Below are 12,750 nucleotides of genomic sequence, written 5' to 3' on the forward strand. Positions count from 1 at the left end.
TTGCACATGGTATTGAAAGATGCAATTGATTTTTTATATTTATATTGTTATTCAAAATTTTTACAATGCTTAGTAACTGATACAAGGGAAAATAGGAATATTGCAAATGTTCAATTTGTTTTCATTGATATATGCAATTTTTTTTATATATGTAACACTACTTCCCCAAAATAACTCGGTGAAATATCAAAATCAATATATTCACAGGATACAATGAGACCAAGGTTTTCCAGTGAGATCAAGCTTTCACATAAGAAACCAGTCAAAAGTATTTTATGTAAATAACCGAGAAAGCAAGAGAACTATTGTAACATGTAATTTTGTTATGAAATGTGATTGCTCAATAATATATTTACATGTTTTAATGTGAGCTGATGTAAAAAAAACTATATATATATATATATATATATATATATATATATATTACAGCACCTTAGTTTCATACTTCCTCACAAAAACAAATGGGAAAAGTTTCAAAGCAATTCAAAGATGCATCAATTATCCGTTTGGCCTTAATTGTTAGCAGAGCTTAAAACAATTATTTTACAAGAACACCAAAAACTTCACACCTCTATACAGAATCAGTTACATTGAGAATGTGTGTGTACTGAAGATAGAAAGATACATTGTTACCCTACTTGGAATATCTCCCAATACTCAGTAATAATTTTGTTTAGCACCAACGCGGCTACTGCACCCATCAAACAGAGAGCAGCAGATTTTAATGATGCAAAGTCAATAAAGAAACCAAAGAATCATATCAGAGTTTCAAATTTCATTGAACCCTTAAACTACACAAATAGTTGGATATACATGCAATTATACACAAGAGAAAAAGAAAATTACTATTTTGTCCAGTCCATGTATTCTAAATCATCAATAACGAATTCAGCAGCCAACTGAATTCATTATCTATATACAAGACATAGCAGTACAAGGGTTGAAAAAAGTATTTAAATATAGTTTGTTCTACATAATATTAAATTATATTTGCATAATATTAAAATTAAGACAAAATGTTGACCTCTTGTCCATTCCTGGAATGTTGGGAGAAGCAAAGTTCAATACGGATAACATAATATATTCGGAAGACCAATATCAATCAATCTATGCGAGTCAAAAAAATAATGTTTTTCACAGTAGCAAACGAGGTTTGTCTAAGAATTTGATATGAAAATTATGTTTTTCCCTTATCACACTATAACCTAGAGGTTCCCCAAACGTTGTTTCATTCCCTCCCCTTTTCAGAATTTTTTTTCTTATCACCCCCAACCCAAGACAACCTATGGGCTCATGTTATACCCATAGCCTCTATTGCTCCCTGGACCATTTCGTCACCCCGTTTAAAAAGGGGGGTTCAATATTGTTCACTTAGGGAAGCACTGCTCTAACCTATTCATCACCAGCCTCATACAAAATGTTTTATGTAATATGTTTTACAGTGCAATTCTTTTTTACTCTGCTTATCCAAATCTTAAACACATGATCAAATATAAAAATACTTTGCAGTCTACTAATTTTTGCATTTAGCTCATCTAATTCCCAAGTACAAATATGTTTAGTGTATCTGTCACATGCAATAAACTAAGATTTATGGTTGCAAAAGCAAACATAAAGCTAGAACGATCTTAACACAGTTTGTAAAAGACAAAGGATTCTAATATGAAGAGAACAGACACGGTTCAAATCTGCAAATTCAGTCAATTCTTTTTGAGGCCAGATATTAGTTTTCCAGAATCTGTGAAATGAATTTCCCAGTATGCTGATCTCCCTCGCTGGTCCCCCAGCATGCCAGCTAATACAGGAGAATATGACGCTTTTGCATCACTGGGACCAAGTGATTGGAAGATGCTAGAAATCATCGCACAAAAAAAAACATTTCAATGCATAAAAACCTATCAACAGATATCTTGGAATCATGATCAGCAGAAATCTATAAATTATGAAAAAAATTCAAGAACCAAATCATTTATTTTAAATAATCAACTTCTCAAACAATTGCTGAAACATTTAAAGTTACAACACAGGAAAATTAATATAATAAAACATCAATTTACTTCAGAGCATCCGAATGGTATGTTCCCCACATACAACCTCCTGGCTTGCCTTGTGATGGTGCTACCCACAGATGCCAAAATTGGACACTGTGTTGTATACATGCTTGGAGGAATCTGTCCTGAAGCTATATATGAATTGTTTGAGTACATAATGGGTAAAAACTTGGCCAAATGTCAAAATATGTAAAAATAAGCATGCAAAAGCAATAACTCATTTCAGTCAAAGAAATCAATAAAATAATGAAAAAGCTCAATAAATATTTCACATTCACAAGGAAAGAAAAGACTTATTTTTAAAACAAGTAGAGCACCTTCTAGAAAAAAACTCAGATTCAATTAATAATCATGTTTGAAATAGAATGTGAATTCACTTTTCTTATTTGCAAAATTCAGACTAGCTGGAGCTAAATTAATGATAGACGAGTTCTCAAAAGCCTGTCTCAAATGTAGTCTTTCATTTAGTTAAAAAATTTTGACAGTTTTTAGAAACATATATACCAGGTTTGTTCAAAAAGTATTCAACCAAAATTTTTTTTGCATAAAGCAATGAAGGTGTGGTTTGGTACACATATGTAGGCGATCCTAGTGTGCATGCTCGAATTTTTACCTGCCTTCAAACCGCCAATGAATGACATTTCCGATTTTGAAAAGATGGCAGGAAAAACTTGAACACTATTGCATTAAATTTTGTGTTAGGCTTGGTGATTCCAGAGTGGAAACAATATGCAAGATTTAACAGACCTTAAGAGACAGAAAAATAGGCATCACACAGATAAAGGAGTGGTACAACTGCTTCAAAGATGGAGTACATCAATGGAGAGTGAAGCACAATTTTGGTGGACCCTCAACATCCAGAAATGAGATCGTTATTGACTAAGTGATTGTTATTGACAAGTTTTTCCTGCCAATTTACTTCAGAGCATCCGAATGGTATGTTTCCCACATACAATCTCGTACAACCACATACAATTACATTATATGCCTCTATATACAACCTCCAACAATTTACTTCAGAGCATCTAAGGACTCTGGTGATGTAGGATCAGCGAATAATGATCAGAGAACTTGCAAATGAAGCAGGTATTAGCACTGGATTCATTCACTGCATTTTGCATGTTCTGAAGACCAAATCGTGAGGCAAAGTCATGCTGACCGTATTCTTTGACTTCAGTGGTGTGGTTTATCACGAGTACGCACTGCATGACAACCATCACCAAGGAGTACTACCAAAGGGCTCTACTATAATCAGCAGCTCCACCATGATTAATACAGTAGCATTGTTCATGCTGTTTGCTTACACTTCCTCACTCATCCGTGGTTTGCCAGGGACTGGCAGCTTCTACAAGCAGGAAAAATTTGAGCATGCATACTAGGAATGCCTACAAATGTGCATCAAACCACACCTAGCTATCTTCATTGGTTCACACATGAAAAATTATGGTCTGATACTTTTTGAACAAACCTTGTACCCATCTGTGCACTAGAGGTCCGAGACAGTAACACTAATCACAGCTCTGAATTCCTTCAGCACATATCTTTCAATATATATTATAGCATCAACGCGGCTACTGCACAAATAATATCATGCAGCAGATTTGAATGATGCAATGAATAATAATTTAAAAACATTTACCACTGACTAAGTTTAAAGGCAGAACACTACTATATATGTTTTACCATCACATAATATAATAATGTAGTTCCTCTTCCAATGGGTCAATGTAAGTTGAATTAGAGTTAATTGGATTATGCAACAGCCTTGTTATAGTACTAATTGATTTATAATTTATAAAGTCATGCATAAATATATATTAAAAAATATCTACATATATTTGTATATATTTTTTAACTGAACGAAGAAAATATATACAAATATTTAAATATAAACATAAATTAGTCAGTTGACATACACAGAATTCACATACATATTCACATGCATTTTTAAGTTGGTTACAGGAACGGTTATATGTTCACAGTTTTTAGAATGAACTCTATTAAAAATACTTTAATCCATAAAGTAAGTGTTTTGTTATTTAACATATCTATAAGGTTAAAAAACTATTTGACAACATTGGCAATAAGTTTTTGACTTTTTAATACTGAGTTTCTGAGGTAAAAAACTTAATCCTGATCCCCCATCACACATAATCTTGAATAAACAGCTCTATTTCGCTTAGCAAATTGAACACAGGTAATGAGCAGTTTATATAAAATAAACCATAAAATTATATATTTTATATGTTCTAGACTCTTTATGTTGAAAAATTGAAAATTGCAAAATTAATATTTTGTTGTAATAAATTAATGTTTAAAAATAAAGCATTGTAACATACAAAACCACACGTTTTTCATCATACTATGTTCCTATTGTGTTTCAAAGACATTTATTTAGGGTATTGATGGTTTGAACTATTACCCATCACACTAGGGCCGCAACTAGGAGAATAGCAGGCGGGTCTTGTGCCCCGGGCACTGGACCCAAGGGGGCACAAATTCCATTCTGAGACCCCTCTCCTTCAACATTACAAGGGGGCATCAAAATGTGCACTTGCCCCGGTTGACCGAGCATCTAGTTGCGGCCCTGCATCACACTATAAACCTATGCAACTGATAAAATTTTGTCTTTCAACACATCTGATTTTATACACAAATTTTACAATCATACTTTAGGAATATTCACACAAACGTATTTAGTGATAGGCATTTGATTTAGCAACATCACAAACTACAACATACTACATCCCACAGCAGATTGGAACAATATTTCACAGAAACACATTTTGGCATAATCTTTTTGACTTTACAAGGTGATACTTACTTTGCATTTCTTTGTATTGCTGGGTGGAAATATGTTCAAAACCAGGTGGAGGAATATCCCAATAGATGGACTTCTTCTTACGTCTTGGGAACTTGCGACGGCTAGTAAGTATATATAGTTTAATTCAAATAGAAAAATAAATGATAGAATAGTAAGTTCAGATACAGAAATAATTTGAAAAATAGAAACATTTACGTAAATATGGGAGAAAAAAAAGTCCTCCAATCACAAGATAAGACTTGATAATGCTACATGTTACGTCACATGGTTATATAATTTTTCTGAAAAGAGAAGCCAAACATGAAGGCTCAGTCGCTGTCAAGCAATTCTTCATGCGCAATTGCTTTACCTAAAGGAATGACATAACATGATATAGCCAAGTCTTATCTTGTGCTTGGCTGCATAGAAGCAGCTAACAATTATGATTTCTAAGCATCACAAGACACTGCCAAAAAAACAGAAGAGATCTCAGCAACAGGATAAGTCAGGCTACTGCTACTACTCAACATGCATCTCATAGTTTATTTTTTTAATGAATTGGTACATGCCAGAATGTGCATGTACATGTGAACCTAACATCAAGTTTGTTTCGGTTTAAATTAAAGTTACCAGATTCAGAAACTGAGAAAGGAGGACACCCACACGCATCCTTAAAAACATCATTTTCCAATTTCCACAATAGGTGGTGCCATTATTATGACCAATAAAACTGGCCACAACTTTTCCCAACTCTAAAACAGTACTAATAAGTACTATAAAAAAAAGACAAAATTTGGGGAATTTAGATGGTTATTTCTAAATTCCTCTGGGAAAAAAATCACACTCATACCAATGAAGAAATATGTGTTTCAAAGTGGAGACATTTGGAAAATATTCTTTAGAAAAAAAGAAAAATGATTCTGGAAATTCGAAAATGAGGACAAAAAAATAAAATAAAAATGAATTTTCCAAAACGTACAAGGACGCATGTTGGCAACCATAGTTTTAATGCCTGTTATGTGTAGTGCTTTTTTTTATTTTTTTTCAAACTGAGCACAACTCAGGTCTATCACCATCTATGAGCAATTTACTACCTAGTGAGTAGTGCCGGAAGTGTAACTGTGTGTACCTAACAGTCTGAGTGCATATGTGTTTGATTTTTCAGTGCTGCCATCTATATTTCAGAAGGGATGCGAGTGATGTGTTACGAATGAATTACATTTATACTGTTTGTAGGTCTGTTGCTCTCTGTGGCGAGACATAGTACGTGTAGGTCTGTATCAATTTTTCCAACTGTGAGTGAAATGATCGAATAAATACAGTTGCTCTCTGTTGCAAGACTTTTTAATAGGGAGATCGGCTCGCATTAGTGCCTCAAAATTGGGAACCACAGAAAACCAACTTCAGCTGACCACCACTGTGGCGACAAGGGATCAAACTTGGGTACTCACAATGCGAGTCTGTCACTATGACCACTTTACCACCACAGTGACGATAACTCAGGCTGCAGCATTCTGGCATTGATGTCAATGTAAAATAAAAAATCAATACTGACTCAATTAATATCAAGTATACCAAGCTGATAACATGTTCTTAGCATAACACAAACGAATCACTGCCATAAAGTACAGCATCCATATATACAATATGCTAAGTAAATTTAATATTGCATCTCTGCGACCACTGAGTGAATTTATCAAACATGGTATTGAAAGATGCCATCATATTTTCATACAAATGTACTCGACAAGCACATCATAAATTATAATAAAGTTTATGAATTGTTATGACAGAGGGCTAATAATTCCTTCACATATACACTGATAATATCATTAAAATTAGGAAATTAAAAACTCACTTTTTTTGTCTCTAGAATTAGAACGAGCTCTCTCACTCGATCTGGACCTGGATCTCCTCCTTCCTCTGTCACGAGACCTGGATCTAGAATGACGACGCCTTTCCCGATGTCGATCACGATCATAGTCCCTGTCTATAAAAAGACAAAAAGTGTCATTGCTTTTTATACCATAAACCAGTCATTTTATACATAAAAAGTTCAGGAATCTACCACTTTCACTTTTAATATTGAAGACGGATGACAGCACTACTAGACCACAAAGCATGCATAATTTTGCTAAAATAAATATGTAAAGGCCACACATATATATATACCAGGGTTTAAGATACGATCGCATTTTTTGCAAAATGCGAAAGAAAATCGCAGGATGCGAAAAAAGTAGTAGCCACTTTTGCAAAAATGCATACATGAGGTACACAACAAGTAGACATCCAACCTTCAATCATTACATTAGGGGTCATTCAAGTATTACGTCAGCATGGGAGGGGATTCGGATTTGCTGACTTTTTATGACAAGGTGGGAGGGGTTTGAAGGTTGCTGACGTCATCAACCACCCTTTTTGAAGGTATGAAATATTCTAAGCTGCTGACGAAATTTTGCTGACAAGGGGTGGAGGGGTCAAAAATGGCTAAAAATCTGCTGACGTAATACTTGAATGGCCCCTTAGCATTGTAGCATTTTGCTAAAGCTGTTCCCCTCATTTTCGCTTTTTTGCGAAAGGAATTTTTTATCCAGCTTAAACCCTGATATATACACGTAACATATTCAGACATATGCAGAATCATTAGAAATTCCTCAGAGGAATGTTTATGATGTGCATGTATGATTAAAGACAGCTGGTGTCTATTGGATTATAGGACCACCTGCCCCTAGCATGATGGTGTCACTACTGTTGCTGTTTCTTTGTGAAGGGAAAAAGAAACCCTGTGAGATAATACACCACTACATTTAGATGTGATGCAATCCTTATTCATGAATTTGCTAAAGATATATAGATCATGAGAATGTAGCCAAAGGTTAGAAAATGTTGCAAGAATGAGAAATTTTGGCTGTTATGTATATAACTTTAAATAACTAAGATACTTCATATGAAAAAAAAATATATATATATATATATATTCTGGCCACTTTTAAGAGACTTTTTGAAAAAAATGTACCCCAAGGATATAAAATGTGGTCAAAATGAAACATTTTGGCTAATAATGAACCAATATGATATTTTTCAAGGAAAAAAATTATATTTAGGCAACTTTTATTTGATTTTTTGAAAAAAACGAACTGTTTTTTTTTAAAAAAACCACTTGGTTAAAACCAAGGTTTAAACCAAACAACCCTGACAATAATACACAATAATAATTCGATACACTCCCAAAAATTTCAGGAAATACTAAATGTAGATTAACATGAAAGAAAAAAAAAACCAACCCTCAAATAAACAAAACAAATATAAACGATTCAAACATACTTACTAAGACATAGAGCTCATATGATAATAAAAACACCAACTGCCAAAATTAAAAAATCATTTCATCACCAACAGATAACGCCAAAGACATCAATCAAATGATTCACATCAGTGGCGTAGCCAGGGGGGGGGCGGAGGGAGCGAATGCTCCCTTAATCAAAATTCTGCCAACATTGGCGCCTATCTTCCTAAAAATTACTAACGAAGTCTTCAAAAATTCCAACAAAAAACAAGTTCTGAATTTTTTACTGTCGTTAAAGGTAGCTTTTACTGTGAGTCAATACGTGCTCAGAGGGGTGTGAGAGGGGTGAGTTTAGGCTTCTTTTGTAGTTACAGTGTGAGCTACCATAGCTTTTCACAGGCATGCACTGGAAGGATAAGGTGTGGTGCAGTGAACTATTGGAAAGCAGCAATGAATCAGAGTTAGCTTATGTATGTGAATTCGGTGCTCTTGAGATAAAACACCCGAGATCAAACACAACGACAGGGTTTGTTCCAGGAAATGGAAGGTGGCTCCCCAAGTAATAAAGATTATCCTATCTATTATAAGCTTCAAGGCCTGGAAGCTCTTCAAGTTGTTGCGAGCCTTTAAATGATTATAATGAGATAGTAAATGATAAATATATATTAAACGTTGGATCCACCGGCAGACATTCTAGATCAAATCAATAGATAATTCTTTTACCCCTTCGCAGATCTGCATGGTCTGGTGTCAAAATACATATTTCCCAAGGGGAAGAGCAGCTTCAGAGAGCACAATATATATGGCAGAAATTATTCCAAGAAACTGACTGACGCCTGCATCTCTATCCTCATATGTACTTGCTGGCTGTGTACATACAATTAAAGACACAATTAAGCATACACTATACAATTGATAAAAGCAAGATTTTGAGTAAGGAAAAAAAAGGGCTTAGAGAATATACATGGACTGCGGTTGTCGCAAAGCTTATAACTTCTTCCAGAAGCTTGTTCTCGTTTTATGGTAACATTGCTCTTATCTACCACTTCAATAATGATATCTTCATACCCTAAGTGGAGTACTAAATTATTTTTTCATCAAGTGGTCAATATTTTTTCCAGATATTTTCTTTTCCTTAATAATCGATTGGTGAGTACATTTTCGAATACATATTTTTTCTTTATGTTCATACAATATAAAATACTATTAATATTTGTTTATACAGTATTAAGTAATACAGTTGTCTCCATAAACCGGCCGTGCACTATTCTGGCCCCACCAGCAATGTGGCGTTTTCAGGCTGACTTCTTTAGTGTCTAGAAGTGGAAAACCTGTTATAGCCTCTCAGGGCCGCAACTAGGGGGGAGCAGGCGGGTCTCGTGCCAGCGCAAATTTCATTCTGAAGCCTCTCCTTCAGAATAGACCACACATCTAGTTTTGGCCCTGCCGCCTCTCCGGGGCCCGACTTTGATATGAGGAGTCATGGAGAAAGCAGAAATCATGGGACTCTTGCAACTTAGGTCAAAGATGTTTCATTAGTCAATGGATATATGTTTCAACTTCCGGGCCCCCAAAATTATGATACCAGGGGGCAAATCCCCATTGCCCATGCGGAAATCGCACCCTGTTCGTATCTATGCACAGAAATTTGCAGCACATTTAATTATTTTTCAACTACCTTCCTGTAATCCCAGCAGGGCCGTCTTAAAAGCATCATGGGAACCCGGGCCAAATGATTTTTCTGCCAGGCAAATTTTCGAAAATCTCAACCAGATCCCATTTTTGTGAGGCCCGGCTGGGCCCATGCCTTAAGACGGCACTGAATCCCAGTATTTCATCATAACCCTTGTCTTATATGCGCCGTATTAGTGAGAGTCTACGGTGTACTTTTTGAGATCTTCGAAGCGATGTCATGTTAATACTGTATACATAGGTGACAGGGTGGAGGCAGAACTTTGCGAGCCCGCTCCCGTTCACCATACACGCTACTCCGGTGATTCGCAACCACCCAACCCCCCCCCCCCCCCCCCCCCGCTCGAGGAGTCTGCATTCATTTATAGCCGGGTATTCGTTCAACCCTGGTTTTCTCCCCCAGCAGTAGCAAAAAGATACCTAATATATTGCGTCAGAACATCGCCACAGGAGACGCTGGGGTTCATGAATTTGTACCTCAATCACACCTTTAACATTGAATTCATCAATTCCCATCACGATGAGTGTGCGGCATGCATTCTTAAATAACGAAATTCGTCAAAATTATGAAAGTCAATTTCAAACTCTAGAATCAACTGCTTCCGAATGAGCGGGAAAGTGCGGTATTCCTGTCGAGTACAAAAAATACAGGGTGTGAAATTTTTTTTTTCCATGATGAGACCACCAAAGATGAAGTCCTGTCGAATAGTCGGAGAAACTTATCACGAAAACATATCGTCTCACTAGATTCCATCATTAACATCTTAACAGAAAGATTCAGGCAGTTCGAAAAAAGAATGTGCAACACTGTCTCCCTGAATCCGATTCGCTCTTACGAAGACGACTCCCAAGAAAGAAAAAAAAAAAATCACTGTTTTGGCTAAAGAATACGACGATGATCTTAGATAAAGATGAACCGAACCGGTAAAGGAATTTCTTTCGTTTAGAAACCTCTGCAGAGATATATCGGACGACATAAATGCTTTTATGATCTATGGAATGAACGCATTGTGCGTTCATTCCATAGATCATAAAAGCATCATGTGCAATCAAGAATTTTAGCAATTTTTCCAAATATGGAAAAATTGAACAGACTTTATCTAAATTTGCCAATCAACAGCTCTTCTGCGGAAAGATCATTCAGCAGGTTAAAAATTATAAAATCTTATTCAAGATCGACAATGAAAGAAAAAATATTAGCGGGATTGGCTTCATGTTGTGTCGATAGAAAGGAAATTAGCCAATGAGCTTGATATTCAAAAAGTAATTCAGCACTTTTCAAAGATGAAAAAAAGCGGAAAAAGTTCTGATTATGAATTTTGCTCTTGCAAAAATTCGCGTCAAAACTCAGAGGAAATAGATCATATAGGTTTTAATCAAACTTTTTTAGCTTCACTTATGAATGCAAAACTGTTGCATAAACATCCCATGATAAAAACAACATTACGTAATTCTAGAAACCCATAAATATTTTTTTTTTCACTGTCATGACAAGCTCAATTTTTTTAGGGTTTTTCGTTCCGCATATCTTGTAGTTCACACTAAACGACTAGACTGTTATTTACATTTTTATTTTCAGTTAAAAAAGTTGTGTGAAAAATAAACACGAAAACAAAACGTAAACAAATGAAGTTTTTATCGAAATTTTAACAAGTTTCTATGTATACATACTTTTTTTTTTTTAATTGCGCCTAAATGAGGAACAGAATAAGGCGCCTTATTATATTTCGCTCCCCCACTGACAAAAACCTGGCTACGCCACTGATTCACTATACTCCCAACAATCAAATAAATAATATCATATAAGTATTACTGAATCAAACTACATGGGAAATCAAAAATACATTCTCAAAACATCACTAGCAAACACAAATATAAAATACTTAGATAAATAAAAACCTGCACCTTAATCATGCGCTGACTCTTATCCTCAATAAACAACAGAACTTCGTGGGAACAATTAAACCAAGACATATAAGCCAAATCAAATAAGAGAAAAAGGCTATTACCCCATTATCATTTACCCCATATATCAAAATGGCCGATAAGGAAATAATCTCGACAACAAAAGATTTCAAAAGAAAGGAAACGAGAGTATAGGAAATCAACAAACTCTTATACTACCATCTCAAATCATAGATGGCGCTAAAAGACGAATAAAGATCTTGTACAAAAGACAACAACGAGAATTTTCCTCTTGCTCTACCACTTGTTTTTCCATTATATATTTAACCATTACATAATTATCCCAGCCTCTATTTATTATTTATGAAAAATAATCCATAAAAATAAAAAAAAATTTATATATATATATATATACATACATACATACACACACACACACACACGAAATTTGTTTGAACTCAAGATCTCCACTAAATAGCGACATAGAGAAAATCCTTCTCACCACTTGTATATATTTTATTCATAATAATTATTTACCCCAAACTTTCTTATGGAATATATATAAATATATAGGAAAATACATACTCGTATCATGCATATTAATCAGAATTCTTATATAAAATCATGGGCGGAGATGCGTGGGGGCCCCCCCCCAGCGTCAACGGTGGAGTCGACTGATCTAATGTATATATGAATTGACATCATCATCATCGTGCCCCCCCCAACAATAATGACCTTGCCCCCCCCCCAGACTTCCAAGTCAATCTCCGCCTATGTATAAAACATACCCAATTAGAATATATGAAGTCCAACAAATGACACAGTAGAGTATCATGATCTTCTGCGGTCAAAACGCTTGTAAATAACATATTTAATCCCTATTTAACCCAGATTATCCCTTTCATTGCTCCAACTCTTCCACGCCCAGCCACGTAAGGGTTCTCATTTTCTCTTTCTATACTCATTTAAAATTTATAATGAGTATATAGCCATGTCAATTTACTAATAATTCA

The 12,750-nt window shown here is 35.1% G+C and overlaps 1 long non-coding RNA gene across 2 annotated transcripts; it reads right to left on the reverse strand.

Annotated features, from left to right (window-relative positions):
- Positions 1 to 2,006: 2,006 nt before the first annotated feature.
- Positions 2,007 to 11,848, reverse strand: LOC149072466 (uncharacterized). 2 transcript variants are annotated; one of them, XR_016194401.1, is made up of 5 exons: positions 11,738 to 11,848; positions 8,183 to 8,218; positions 6,713 to 6,844; positions 4,876 to 4,976; positions 2,007 to 2,182 (listed from the first exon to the last, which is right to left on the reverse strand). It is a non-coding gene; the product is annotated as an uncharacterized LOC149072466 (long non-coding RNA). The 2 variants fall into 2 exon arrangements; XR_016194402.1 differs by lacking the exon at positions 8,183 to 8,218.
- Positions 11,849 to 12,750: the final 902 nt, after the last annotated feature.

Source organism: Pholcus phalangioides, unplaced genomic scaffold, assembly GCF_987345545.1.
Source record: "Pholcus phalangioides strain wild (caught in Gottingen) unplaced genomic scaffold, Ppha-v1.0 ptg000017l_1, whole genome shotgun sequence".
Lineage (NCBI taxonomy): Eukaryota > Metazoa > Arthropoda > Arachnida > Araneae > Pholcidae > Pholcus > Pholcus phalangioides.